This window comes from Moschus berezovskii, chromosome 12, assembly GCF_049115385.1.
Source record: "Moschus berezovskii isolate FMDL1 chromosome 12, NW_MosBer_1.0, whole genome shotgun sequence".
In the NCBI taxonomy this organism is placed as follows: Eukaryota; Metazoa; Chordata; class Mammalia; order Artiodactyla; family Moschidae; genus Moschus; species Moschus berezovskii.
Window position 1 is genome coordinate 58,115,977 of NC_142471.1, and position 15,070 is coordinate 58,131,046.

A 15,070-nucleotide genomic window follows, 5' to 3' on the forward strand; every position below is an offset into this window, starting at 1 on the left:
GTCAAGTGGGCCTTAGAAAGCATCACTACGAACAAAGCTAGTGGTGGTGATGGAATTCCAGTTGAGCTATTTCAAGTCTTGAAAGATGATGCTGTGAAAGTGCTGCACTCAATATGCCAGCACATTTGGAAAACTCAGCAGTGGCCACAGGACTGGAAGAGGTCAGTCTTCATTCCAATCCCAAAGAAAGGCAATGCCAAAGAATGCTCAAACTACCTCACAATTGCACTCATCTCACACGCTAGTAAAGTCATGCTCAAAATTCTCCAAGCCAGGCTTCAGCAATATGTAAACTGTGAACTCCCAGATGTTCAAGCAGGTTTTAGAAAAGGCAGAGGCACCAGAGATCAAATTGCCAACATCCGCTGGATCATGGAGAAAGCAAGAGAGTTTCAGAAAAACATCTATTTCTGCTTCATTGACTATGCCAAAGCCTTTGACTGTGTGGATCACAATAAACTGTGGAACATTCTGAAAGAGATGGGAATCCCAGACCACCTGACCTGCCTCTTGAGAAACCTGTATGCAGGTCAGGAAGCAACAGTTAGAACTGGACATGGAACAACAGACTGGTTCCAAATAGGAAAAGGAGTACGTCAAGGTTGTATATTGTCACCTTGCTTATTTAACTTATATGCAGAGTACATCATGAGGAACGCTGGGCTGGAAGAAGCACAAGCTGGAATCAAGATTGCTGGGAGAAATATCAATAACCTCAGATATGCAGATGACACTACCCTTATGGCAGAAAGTGAAGAGGAACTCAAAAGCCTCTTGATGAAAGTGAAAGAGGAGAGTGAAAAGGTTGGCTTGAAGCTCAACGTTCAGAAAACAAAGATCATGGCATCTGGTCCCATCACTTCATGGGAAATAGATGGAAAAACAGTGGAAACAGTGTCAGACTTTATTTTTGGGGGCTCCAAAATCACTGCAGATGCTGATTGCAGCCATGAAATTAAAAGACGCTTGCTCCTTGGAAGGAAAGTTATGATCAACCTTGATAGTATTTTAAAAAGCAGAGACATTACTTTGCCAACAAAGGTCCGTCTAGTCAAGGCAATGGTTTATTCCGTGGTCATGTATGAATGTGAGAGTTGGACTGTGAAGAAAGCTGATCGCCGAAGAATCGATGCTTTTGAACTGTGGTGTTGGAGAAGACTCTTGAGAGTCCCTTATACTGCAAGGAGATCCAACCAGTCCATTCTAGAGGAGATCAATCCTGGATGTTCATTGGAGGGACTGATGCTAAAGCTGAAGCTGCAATACTTTGGCCACCTCATGCGACGAGTTGACTCACTGGAAAAGACTCTGATGCTGGGAAAGGTTGGGGGCGGGAGGAGAAGGGGACGACGGAGAATGAGATGGCTGGATGGCATCACCGACTCTGTGGACATGAGTTTGAGTGAACTCCGGGAGTTGGTGATGGACAGGGAGGCCTGGCGTGCTGTGATTCATGGGGTCGCGGAGAGTCGGACACGACTGAGCAACTGAACTGAACTGAACTGAACTGAAGAATCTAAAGTGAAAGTGAAAGTCGCTCAGTCATGTCTGACTCTGTGCGATTCCATGGACTGTATAGTCCATGGAATCCTCCAGGCCGGAATACTAGAGTGAGTAGCCTTTCCCTTCTCCAGAGGATCTTCCCAACCCAGGGATCGAACCCAGGTCTCCTGCATTGCCGGCAGATTCTTTATCAGCTGAGCTGCAAACAGCTCTAAAAATGAGGGTTTATTTTAAAGAATTAGACTGCTGTAATAATGAAAATAAATATCAGAAAATATAAGAATAGAGAGCCCAGAAACACACCCATATATTTCTGGAAGTTTAAGACAAAGATAACACAGGAGAGGAGTGGGGAAACAATATTATTTACAATAAATGGCCTCATAACAATTGTAAGTCCATTATAATAAAAGAAATATGACCCCCTAATTCACATGATACAGAGAAACAATTTCAAGGTAAATTATAGATCTAAATGCAAAGGCCAAAAATAAAGCTCCTAGATGGTAATGAAAGAGAATATTTTTATGGTTTAAAGAAAAGGAAGGAATTCTTAAACCTGATACAAAACGGTAACTATCAAGGAAAAGTTTGACAAATTTGAATAAATTAAAATCAAGATACCTTTAAGATAGTAAGAAGATACCCATGGAAGGGGAGAAGTTATCAATATAATTTATAACTGATAAAGTGCTCTTGACTGATGAACATTTTTTGAAAATTTATCTCTGCAAACGAATGAGAAAATGCCAGATGACTCACCAGAAAAATGAACAAGAAATTCAAATAGGTACTATATGAAAAGTCTATCCAAAATGCTGATAACCATATACAAACATGTACAACCTGACCAATGAATCAGAGAAATTAAAATTAAAGTCACATATTCAGTTCAGTTCAGTTTAGTAACATGAGGTACTGCTATTTACTTACTAGAAGGGCTAAAACTAAAAACAATTTTTGAAAGAAAAAAAAAAAAAAACAAGCCATTATTCAGGATGGGAAGCAAAAAAATTTCTCATCCACTACTAGTGCGGGGAGTGAAATGGAAGAATCACTCTACAAAACAGTGGCATTACTAAAATTGAAAACATGCATACCCTATAACCCAGAAATTCCACTTCTAGATGTATATCCCACACAAATGAGTATAAGCATGCACACTGTGTCAGAATGTTCCTTGCACCATTACTTACAATAGCCTCAAACTGGAATACACCAACGTCCATCAAAAGTAAACTCCATGAAGTATCATATGTTCATACAATGAACTATTATAGCACAATAAAAAGAACAAAATAAAGCTACACACTGAACCTAGGTAAATCTTACAAACTTAATGTTTAGCTAAATAAAGCAAACTTGGAAGAAGTTACACAAGATGGTTCTATTTAAAATAGCCCATACTTGGTATGCTAAACTCTAGGTCCATCCATAATACTGAAAATGGCATTGTTTCATTCTTTTTTTATGGCTGGGTAATATACTAAGCTAGGTAGCTCAGCTGGCAAAAAATCCGTCTGCAAAGCAGAAGACCCCGGTTCAATTCCTGGGTTGGGAAGATGCCCCGGTGAAGGGATAAACTACCCACTCCAGTATTCTCAGGCTTCCTTAGTGGCTCAGACAGTAAAGAATCTGCCTGCAATGTGGGAGACCTCGGTTCGATCCCTGGACAGGGAAGATCCCCTGGAGAAGGGAACAGCTACCCACTCTAGTATTCTGACCTGGAGAATTCCATGGACAGAGGGGTCTGGCAGGTTACAGTCCATGGGGTCACTAAGAGTCGGACATGAATGAGCGACTTTCACTTTCAAGTCAGACAGAGAAAAATAAATATCATAGATGAAAGTGAAAGAGGAGAGTGAAAAAGTTGGCTTAAAGCTCAACATTCAGAAAACTAAGATAATGGCATCTGGTCCCATCACTTCATGGCAAATAAATGGGGAAACAATGGAAACAGTGGCTAACTTTATTTTTCTGGGCTCCAAAATTACTGCAAATGGTGATTGCAGCCATGAAGTCAAAAGACGCTTACTCCTTGGAAGGAAAGTTATGACCAACCTCAGTTCAGTTCAGTTCAATTGCTCAGTCGTGTCCAACTCTTTGCGACCCCATGAATCACAGCACGCCAGGCCTCCCTGTCTATCACCAACTCCCGAAGTTCAGTCAAACTCATGTCCATCGAGTCAGTGATGCCATCCAGACATCTCATTCTCTGTCGTCCCCGTCTCCTCCCACCCCCGATTCTTCCTAGCATCAGAATCTTTTCCAGTGAGTCAACTCGACGCATGCGGTGGCCAAAGTATTGGAGTTTCAGCTTTAGCATCAGTCCTTCCAATGAACACCCAGGATTGATCTCCTTTAGAATGGACTGGTTGAATCTCCTTGCAGTCCAAGGGACTCTCAAGAGTCTTCTCCAGCACCACAGTTCAAAAGCATCAATTCTTCAGCGATCAGCTTTCTTCACAGTCCAACTCTCACATCCATACATGACCACGGGAAAAACCATAGCCTTGACTAGACGGACCTTGGTTGGCAAAGTAATGTCTCTGCTTTTTAATATGCTGTCTAGGTTGGTCATAACTTTCCTTCCAAGGAGTAAGCGTCTTTTAATTTCCTGGCTGCAATCAGCATCCACAGTGATTTTGGAGCCCAAAAAAATAAAGTCTGACACTGTTTCCACTGTTTCCCCATCTATTTCCCATGAAGTGATGGGACCAGATGCCATGATCTTTGTTTTCTGAATATTGAGCTTCAAGCCAACCTTTTCATTCTCCTCTTTCACTTTCATCAAGAGGCGTTTTAGTTCCTCATCACTTTCTGCCATAAGGGTAGTGTCATCTGCATATATGAGGTTATTGATATTTCTCCCAGCACTCTTGCTTCCAGCTTATGCTTCTTCCAGCCCAGTGTTCCTCATGATGTACTCTGCATGTAAGTTAAATAAGCAGGGTGACAATATACAACCTTGACGTACTCCTTTTCCTATTTGGAACCAGTCTCTTTTTCCATGACCAACCTAGATAGCATATTAAAAAGCAGAGACATTACTTTGCCAACAAAGGTCCATCTAGTCAAGGATATGGTTTTTCCAGTAGTCACGTATGGATGTGAGAGTTGGACTATAAAGAAAGCTGAATGCTGAAGAATTGATGCTTTTGAACTGTGGTGTTGGAGAAGACTCTTGAGAGTCCCTTGGACTGCAAGGAGATCCAACCAGTCCATCCTAAAGGAGATCAGTCCTGGGTGTTCATTGGAAGGACTGATGTTGAAGCTAAAACTCCAGTACTTTGGCCCCCTGATGCAAAGAGCTGACTCATTTGAAAAGACCCTTATGCAGGGAAAGATTGAGGGCAGGAGGAGAGGGGAACAACAGAGCATGAGATGGTTGGATGGCATCACTGACTCAATGGACATGGGTTTGGGTGGACTCCGGGAGTTGGTGATGGTCAGGAAGGCCTGGCATGCTGCGGTTCATGGGGTCGCAAAGAGTCGAACATGACTGAGCAACTGAACTGAACTGAACTGATATCATTTATTTGTAGAATCTTTAAAAATGATATAAATGAATTTATTTACAAAACAGAAACAGACTCACAGACATAAAAAACAATTTTATAATTATGAAAGGGGAAAAGGTAGGGAAGGGGTAAATTAGGAGTTTTGGAGTAGCACATACAAACTACTATATATAAAATAAACGAAGACCTACTGTATAGCACAGAGAATTATATTCAACCTATAATGGAAAAGAATCTGAAAAACACTAAACATACATATAACTGAATCACTTTGCTACACACCTAAAACTAACATAGCATTGGAAATAAACTATACTTCAGTAAAGAGGAAAAATTAAGATTGAGTTATGACCCTATAAAACGTTTTCTAGTAAACACTATAAAAGAACAAACCATAGAGAAGTTTAACATCCAAGCAAACTAACAAGCAAACTGTCTGATGAGAGTGTATGAAGACATGAAAGTATTAGTAGCTCAGTCGTGTCCGACTCTTTAAGACCCCATGGACCATAGCCTACCAGGCTCCTCTGTCCATGGGATTTCCCAGGCAAGAATATAGGAGTGAGTTGCCGTCCCCTTCTCCAGAGGTTCCTGACCTGGGGATCGAACCTGGGTCGCCTGCATTACAGGCAGTTTCTTTACCATCTGAGCCACCAGGGAAGCCCAATGTAATTTGGGGAAGAAATAAATTACACGACTCGTGTTGCAGTACCATTTGCCACATAGAGTTGCTGGGGTCAGGAAGATAAAGTGGTCATAATGGGAAAAAAGTTATTATGCATGAGTGAATTTCCATGTTGTATCTGGAAGATGCTATGCTTGGCAGTAGGGGACCAGAGGAAATATGAGTTTTAAGTTTTTTTTTCTATAAGCATAAAATAAATAAGAAGTCAAACAAAAATATAAATAAAATAGCCCATACTAATCAATAATATTTAGGGATGCATTCCTAGGTGGAATATAAATAAATATGGTTTCTTTTTTAAAATGAAGCTGTTTTTTCATAAACTTCATCAGGGTATTTATCATTAGGGAGAAGGGGAAAAATGATTGGGAGTCGGGATAAAGGGAACTTTTAGGGTACAGAGTAATTCTGTTTTGGGTTTTACATGGTTTCATTTTGCATTATATTAGAGGTGTGCACTGTGACAGATAGAATCTAGGGTGAGCCCGTGATTCCCATGCCTTCTGTGGGAGGGTCCTGTGACAGGTTTTAATCAGCAGAATATACCAAAGGTAACAGATTATACAGTGGAAGTGAGAAATAGATTTAAGGGACTAGATCTGATAGATAGAGTGCCTGATGAACTCTGGATGGAGGTTCGTGACATTGTACAGGAGACAGGGACCAAGACCATCCCCATGGAAAAAAATGCAAAATGGCTGTCTGAGGAGGCCTTACAAATAGCTGTGAAAAGAAGAGAAGCGAAAAGCAAAAGAGAAAAGGAAAGATATAAGCACCTGAATGCAGAGTTCAAAGAATAGCAAGGAGAGATAAGAAAGCCTTCCTCAGCGATCAACGCAAAGAAATAGAGGAAAACAACAGAATAGGAAAGACAAGAATCTCTTCAAGAAAATTAGAGATACCAAGGGAATATTTCATGCAAAGATGGGCTCGATAAAGAACAGTAATGGTATCGACCTAACAGAAGCAGAAGATATTAAGAAGAGGTGGCAAGAATACACAGAAGAACTGTACAAAAAAGATCTTCAGAACCAAGATGATCACGATGGTGTGATCACTCACCTAGAGCCAGACATCTTGGAATGTGAAGTCAAGTGGGCCTTAGAAAGCATCACTACGAACAAAGCTAGTGGAGGTGATGGAATTCCAGTTGAGCTATTTCAAATCCTGAAAGATGATGCTGTGAAAATGCTGCACTCAATATGCCAGCAGATTTGGAAAACTCAGCAGTGGCCACAGGAATGGAAAAGGTCAATCTTCATTCCAATCCCAAAGAAAGGCAATGCCAAAGAATGCACAAACTACCGCACAATTGCACTCATCTCACACGCTAGTAAAGTCATGCTCAAAATTCTCCAAGCCAGGCTTCAGCAATATGTGAACCGTGAACTTCCAGATGTTCAAGCTGGTTTTAGAAAAGGCAGAGGCACCAGAGATCAAATTGCCAACATCCGCTGGATCATGGAGAAAGCAAGAGAGTTCCAGAAAAAAAAAAATCTATTTCTGCTTCATTAACTATGCCAAAGCCTTTGACTGTGTGATCACAATAAACTGTGGAAAATTCTGAAAGAGATGGGAATACCAGACCACCTGACCTGCCTCTTGAGAAACCTGTATGCAGGTCAGGAAGCACAGTTAGAACCTGACATGGAACAACAGACTGGTTCCAAATAGGAAAAAGCGTACGTCAAGGCTGTATATTGTCACCCTGCTTATTTAACTTATATGCAGAGTACATCATGAGGAACGCTGGGCTGGAAGAAGCACAAGCTAGAATCAAGATTGCCGGGAGAAATATCAATAACCTCAGATATGCAGATGACACCACCCTTATGGCAGAAAGTGAAGAGGAACTCAAAAGCCTCTTGATGAAAGTGAGAGGAGAGTGAAAAGGTTGGCTTGAAGCTCAACATTCAGAAAACTAAGATCGTGGCATCTGGTCCCATCACTTCATGGGAAATAGATGGGGAAACAGTGTCAGACTTTATTTTTTTTGGGTTCCAAAATCACTGCAGATGCTGATTGCAGCCATGAAATTAAAAGATGCTTATTCCTTGGAAGGAAAGTTATGATCAACCTAGACAGCATATTAAAAAGAGACATTACTTTGCCAACCAAGGTCCGTCTAGTCAAGGCTATGGTTTTTCCCGTGGTCATGTATGGATGTGAGAGTTGGACTATAAAGAAAGTTGAGTGCAGAAGAATTGATTATTTTGAACTGTGGTGCTGGAGAAGATTCTTGAGAGTCCCTTGGACTGAAAGGAGATCCAACCAGTCCATCCTAAGGGAAATCAGTCCTGGGTGTTCATTGGTAGGACTGGTGTTGAAACATAAACTCCAATACTTTGGCCAACTGATGCGAAGAGCTGACTCATGGAAAAGACCTTGATGCTGGGAATAATTGAGGGCAGGAGGAGAAGGGGAGGACAGAGGATGAGGTGGTTGGATGGCATCACTGACTCAATGGACATGGGTTTGGGTGAACTCCAAGAGTTGGTGATGGACATGGAGGCCTGGCGTGCTGTGGTTCATGGGGTTGCAAAGAGTCGGACGCGACTGAGCGACTGAACTGAAGATGAAAGTGGTAAAAACATGGAAAAGTGAAGAGGCAAGAAAAATAGCCTGAGTTCCAAAAATGTCTATTGTGAATTCATGGAAGAGAGAGCAAAGATGAAAACAAAAAAGGAGAAACAATATGTTGAAGATACAATGTTTTGGTTTTTTAATTTTTACTTTATACTGCAGTATCACCAACCTTGATAGTATATTAAAAAGCAGAGACATTACTTTGCCAACAAAGGTCCGTCTAGTCAAGGCTATGGTTTTTCCCGTGGTCATGTATGGATGTGAGAGTTGGACTGTGAAGAAAGCTGATCGCCAAAGAATTGATGCTTTTGAACTGTGGTGCTGGAGAAGACTCTTGAGAGTCCCTTGGACTGCAAGGAGATCCAACCAGTCCATTCTAAAGGAGATCAATCCTGGGTATTCACTGGAAGGATTGATGCTAAAGCTGAAACTCCAATACTTTGGACACCTCGTGCGACGAGTTGACTCACTGGAAAAGACTCTGATGCTGGGAAAGGTTTGGGGCGGGAGGAGAAGGGGACGACAGAGAATGAGATGGCTGGATGGCATCACCGACTCTGTGGACATGAGTTTGAGTGAACTCCGGGAGTTGGTGATGGACAGGGAGGCCTGGCGTGCTGTGATTCATGGGGTCGCGGAGAGTCGGACACGACTGAGCGACTGCACTGAACTAATAGTTAATTTACAATGTTGTGTTTGTTTCAGATGTACAGCAAAATGATTCCGTCATATATATATATAGACATTCTTTTTCAAATTATTTCCCCATTTAGGTTAGACACAACGTTTAAGAATTTTCCAAGAAAGATGAAATGCACCAATCCTCAGATTCAAGAAGCCTAGCAAATAGCAGGCTAGACACACCTCAGCATAACTTAGGACCAAGTGCAATTCCAAAGACAGTGAGACCTTCAAACTAGTAAGAGAAAAAAGCAAAACTGCCTATAAATGACGTGAAATTAAATTAACAGATTATTTCCCAGTATCTTCCCAGAATAATATCTTCAAAACACTGAAAGATAGAACTGTCAACCTAGAATGTCATATCTTAAGAAATTATTTTTCAATAATGAGGATGAAACCAAGACATTTTTAGACAGACAAAACCCGAGAATTTTCAATGAATTTATACTCACGAATTTAAAATGCTTAGAATGACAAGAGGAAAAGCAACTAAAATAAACTGATGCTTTCATTGAATATCTGTTTGTTGTTTAGGCTAATTGTACATCAGATGTTGTACAAAATGTACAACATTTTATTGATAAAACATTCAGACTGAGGTAAATTAGCAATTGCTAGATATCATTGACGGAGAAGGCAATGGCAACCCACTGCAGTACTCTTGCCTGGAAAATCCCATGGATGGAGGAGCCTGGTAGGCTGCAGTCCATGGGGTCGCTATGAGTAGGACGTGACTGAGCAACTTCACTTTCACTTTTCACTTTCATCCATTGGAGAAGGAAATGGCAACCCACTCCAGTGTTCTTGCCTGGAGAATCCCAGGGACAGTGGAGCCTGGTGGGCTGCCGTCTATGGGGTCGCACAGAGTCGGACACGACTGAAGTGACTTAGCAGCAGCAGCAGCAGCAGATATCATTGAAACCCAAAACCTTGCTATTGATTTAATTTATTTATATATGTTTTATATTTGTTTGTTATTGATTTTTGAAAGGGTATGGGATTTATCTAGGGCATTTGACTCAACTGTGCATTGAAAAAATTCAGGAGGAAAGTCTGAACTAGGATTCAGGCAGGTCTGCTCATACGTAATGAACTGGTGGGTAGCTGCCCTCAGTTCATTTCAATAAGACTAATTTGTCTCATTGATTGTTTTTGGAGGATATTGAGAAAGTTGGTCTTTCTGTAAGTGCTTAAGAAGAAAGATGAAGGAAATAGGACAACAGCGTAATGTTGGTCTCAAGTCTGGTTCTCTTCCCTGGGCAATGTCTGCACCTGGGTTCAGAATGTTTTGCAGCATCCCAGGAAATCTATTTGTCTTTAGTATTTGGACAAAGGTACTGGCAACTGCAGTCAAACAAGTTCCTCTCTTAAGGGGCTTCTTAGGAAGCAAACACTGATTACAGTCCAGAACAGAAGAAGCAGAGGAGTTTACATGAGTGCCTATGAGAATACCTCTGGAAATTCTCAAAAATAATGGGAAGACCCTGTCAACAACGGACTGAGATCCTGCATAAAGGGAGCGAGCATAAGTCAGTGAAGTTCAGAAACACTTCTGCAACTGTACCTGCATAGAGAGGGCACGTGTGAGATAAAGCACCTGTGGGGTACGCCTGCTGGCCACTCCATTTGCCACTGGTCATTGGACAGCTCCAATAGCCTTTCTTCCTTGAGCCCATGCCCTGTAGCTTCTAGTAAAGATGCTTTCGGTTATTCCTGAGAACCAAGATATAGAGTGATATTTTTGGAAAGAGATAAGATTCTTATGGCAGAGTCTACCACATCAGTCCTTCCTGGGCAAAATAAGAATCTATCCTTAGGAATGCCAAGAAGAGCCTCACTCTATGAATGAGAAAATAGAAAAGAAAGTCCAAATGAAATATACTGAGGTCATAGCATAGAAAGCATGGCCTCATGGACACAGAAGAGGAAGGAGAAGGCAGGAGGAACTGAGAGAGTAGAACTGGTATATGTTCACTGCTGCTGCTGCTGCTAAGCTGCTTCAGTCGTGTCCAACTCTGTGCGACCCCATAGATGGAAGCCCACCAGGCTCCTCCGTCCCTGGGATTCTCCAGGCAAGAACACTGGAGTGGGTTGCCATTTCCTTCTCCAATGAGTGAAAGTGAAGTTGCTCAGTCGTGTCAGACTCAGCGACCCCATGGATTGCAGCCTACCAGACTCCTCCATCCATGAGATTTTCCAGGCAAGAGTACTGGAGTGGGGTGCCATTGCCTTCTCCGATATGTTCACTACCATGTACAAAATAGATACCTAGTGGAAACTGGTGTACAGCCCAGGGATCTCAGCTAGGTGCTCTGTGGTGACCTAGAGGAGTGGGACGGGGTGGGGGTAAGAGGGAGACTCAAGAAGGAGGGGATATATGTACACACACAGCTGATTCACATTGTTATACAACAAAAACCAACACAACATTGTAAAACAATTATCGTCCAATTTTTAAAAACCCTATGATAAACCATAATGGAAAAGGATATTAGAAAAAGAATATATATATGCTTATAATCAAATCACTTGTTGTATATCAGGAATTAACAACATTGTAAATCAACTACATTTCAATAAAACTAAATAAGAAAATAAAGAAAGCATGGCAGCACAGAAAGAGTAGGGAGAAGTGGAGGGAAAGCAGGCAGGAGAGGCAGAGGGCAGCATAAAAGCAAAATGAAAGAAGAAAGTGAGGGAACAAGAGAAGAAATCATTAGAAAGCTGATGATGACGAGCAGACAGAGAGCAGTCCCCAGGGAGAGCAGGCAGTCTCCTGCTCAAATGACAGCCCAAAGAGAGCACAATCAGTAAAGCTTGGGAACTGAGAGCTCTACAGGAGAAACCAACAGAGATGGCTAACAGGGGAGGAGATGGAGCACGGAGAGAGAACAAGACTCGCTTCTTTGGCTAATCAGCTTTTGCCAGCTCCCTACTGATCTAAGTACAAAATGCAGTTTTTGTGCAGCTCTACCTGCAGATATAATGTTATAACATGTTAGGAGTCAATTTTGTATAATTCTTTATGTATAGAGAATAGGAAAGAATGACTTAACAGTTTTATAAAATTATACTTTCTCATAAGACAATTCTACGAATACTGAATAGAAGGAAAAAAGACAATAAAATACTACTCAAATCCCACCTACTGGAGATTAGCATGGTTACCATATGGCAGACATCATTTCAGGTAATTCAGATAAATATCTCTATCAAGCTCATGCTAAGTCGCTTCAGTCGCGTCTGACTCTTTAACCCTATGGATGGTAGCCCGCCAGGCTCCTGTCTGTGGGATTCTCCAGGCAAGAATACTGGATGGGTTGCCACGCCCTCCTCTAGGGGATCTTCCTGACTCAGGGATCAAACCTGTCTCTTACGTCTCCAGCATTGGCAGGCTGGTTCTTTACCATTAGCGCCACCTGGAAAGCCCCATATATATATGCACATACATACATACATTAACATATAAATACAAGCACACACATTTCTCTAAAAACACACATATACATATATGTCACACACATCACTGTACACATGGTTGGATGAATAGAACGATGTACACAGAGAGATAAAAAACAAATAGATTAAAGATAGAGAAAGAAAGGAGGAAGGAAGGAATGAAAAGGAAGGAAGGAAGGAGAAGAGAGAGGAGTAATGAAAACTTTTGCAAAATGAACTTATACTACCTGCTGCTTTTAATTAAAATATTTCCATAGAGTCACATTATCTAATGTGGATACATTAAAAATTTAGATCACTAAGACAAAGAACATTACTCACCACTCAGTTCTACAAGGGTTAAGTTGTAATCTACTGCAGTTGATTACCAACAGTGCATGCAGAAAGGAATCCAGGATGAAAAAGAGATGAGGCATTCTGTGCCTTGGAAAAGCAAGCCCTTAAATAATTGGATGCATCAGGAAGAATTTCAATAACCCCAGATTCTTGCATCTTCCCATACACATAAAAGCACTAAAATAATGAATTTGAGATGTCTATTCTTTGTGATTAGCAGTAATCTTTTACTAAGATATATATAGGTGTCTCGGTGGTAAAGAATCCACCTACCAATGCAGGCCAATGCCTGCTAACGCAGGGTTCAATCCCTGGGTCAGGAAAATTCCCTGGAGAAGAAAATGGCAACCCACGCCAGTATTCTTGCCTGGAAGATCCCATGGATAGAGAAGCCTGGTGGGCTACAGCCCATGGGGTCACAAAAGAGTCGGACACAGCTTAGTAACTCAACAGCAATATACTAGACTGCATGAATTTCTCAGCCAAAAACCGTATACAAATTGGCTCCTCTTTAAAGCAGTTTCCTCAGAGCTACTGAGTGGCTATAGTCTCTCAGGCTTTAGTCCTCAGCAAGAGCCTAAATAAAACTGAAACACAACTCTTATGCTATCTTTTTCTAAGTCGACACTAAGCATTTATTTAACTTACATAGATACAGCCACACACTTAGATAAAGAGAGAGAAGAGTAAAAATTTACTAAGTGCAGACGTTTCAACTTACCTTCCCCTTCATTCAAGGAGCATAAGAGAGATTTCCATCTGTTCCTCACTCATGGTCAATCACAATGTATCTCTGTAATGCAAGCATCTCACTGAACTGAATAGGAGAGTTGGCATGCCAAAGGAGATACTGTTCGCACAGTATGCCTCCACACAAACTTACTACCTTATCTAGTACTCTAACGAGAAAATATCAATTCCTTCCAAAGCTGGAGATTAAACTTTCTAAAGAGATTTTCAAAGAAAACGTTGATTGCAAGTAATATTCACATTCTGGGATCATCTTAAAATCTATTGCTTAAGCAAGATATAATTTTTCAGTATAAATTTGGTGTTCTCAAAATTTGCCAGAAGGTACCAATGAGTATGAAAAAAATACTAAATCTCCAAGTAATATTTATGAGATTTCATTTTTAAAAAGGACCCCAAATAAAAAGACATAAAGTTATTATTTAAACTATGCCAAGATTATTTTTTAATTACTTATTTTAAGTATAGTGAATGCCTATTCATTCCCTTCTTGAAAGATATGAAAATTAACACCATAGTTTCTCCTACCATCCTTCCCTCAATTCCTACTTTTTATTCATTAGACAATTATTTTAATGTTGTAAAAGTTGGTAACATGACAGTCTGATTGTGATCATATTCCTCTTACTGTGCTCTGCTGTGCTGAGTCACTCATTTGTGTCTGACTCTTTTTGACCACACAGACTGTAGCCCACCAGGCTCCTCTGTCCATGGGGATTCTCCAGGGAAGAATACTGCTGTGGGTTGCTATGCCCTCTTCCAGGGGATCTTCCCAACCCAGAAATAGAACCCAGATCATTTGCTAATTCCATGAGTTTAACCACTACTCCATACATCATGACATTGTCATTTATCTCTTAATGTGCTACATTTTGTTATCACGTAGATTTTTCAAGATTGGATCACTGAGACCACATAATTCAGAATGCCTGCTTTACAACTTTCCAATTGCATACCCAATCCACTCGATATTGGTAGATACCTGTTCCATTCCCTTCAGACACTTACTGATCCCATTAAGAAACCTGGCACCAAACATATTTTTCCCCTGTTAAGATCTAAATCTTCTTACCACTAAATATTCCTTTATTCCTAAAACATAGTAATTTCCCCTAGAGATGTCTTAATTTTAATTATTCTATATCAAGGTTGTAGATTTTTTCGTCCTAGGATAAACTGTGCCTTTTTAATCTGCAAATTCATGTTTTCATTTAGTTCAAGAAAATTGTCTTCTATTATATTTTTACTTGATACATTTTCCCTTATGTCTTAGAGTTACATAAGTTCAGTTCAGTCACTCATTCATGTCCGACTCTTTGCGACCCCATGAATGGCAGCACACCAGGCCTCCCTGTCCATCACCAACTCCCAGAGATTACCCAAACTCATGTCCATTCAGTCGGTGATGCCATCCAACCATCTCATCCTCTGTCGTCCCCTTCTCCTCCAACCCTCAATCTTTCCCAGCATCAGGGTCTTTTCAAATGAGTCAGCTCTTTGCATCAGGTGACCAAAGTATTGGAGTTTCAGCTTCACCATCAGTCCT